We start from the raw sequence: 498 nt of genomic DNA on the forward strand, positions 1-498 counted from the left end.
CAAAGTTACAGAATCAGAATCAGAAAGACTTTATTTATCTCCAGGGGGCAATTAAGATACAACAGAGCAGCATGACGTTGAAGGTAAGGACAGGGCATAAACATGGTAAATGGCCTGTATTTGTATACTTAGTCCCTATGGACCCCAAGGCACTTTACATTACATTCAGTAATCCACCCATTCACACACACATTGACACACCGGTGATGGCAGCTACACTGTAGCCACAGCTGCCCTGGGGTGCACTGACAGAGGCGATAACATACAATAATAGTGAAATAATAAATACACAGAATATACAGTATATACACAGTTTTAAAATTAAAGTGACTGAATAGGTGAATAAATAACTGTAAGTGACTAAAAGTGAGTAAAGTGTCGGCAGTATAAAAGAGTGTAGAGTAGATGGAACAAGCTGCATTATACTTATTTACATTTGAATTCTAATTTCCCATTCACCTTTAGATGTCAGAGACACCAAAAGGCTGTGGCCTGCAA

Source organism: Pundamilia nyererei, unplaced genomic scaffold, assembly GCF_000239375.1.
Source record: "Pundamilia nyererei isolate P.nyererei 1_Seehausen unplaced genomic scaffold, PunNye1.0 scaffold00718, whole genome shotgun sequence".
NCBI lineage: Eukaryota > Metazoa > Chordata > Actinopteri > Cichliformes > Cichlidae > Pundamilia > Pundamilia nyererei.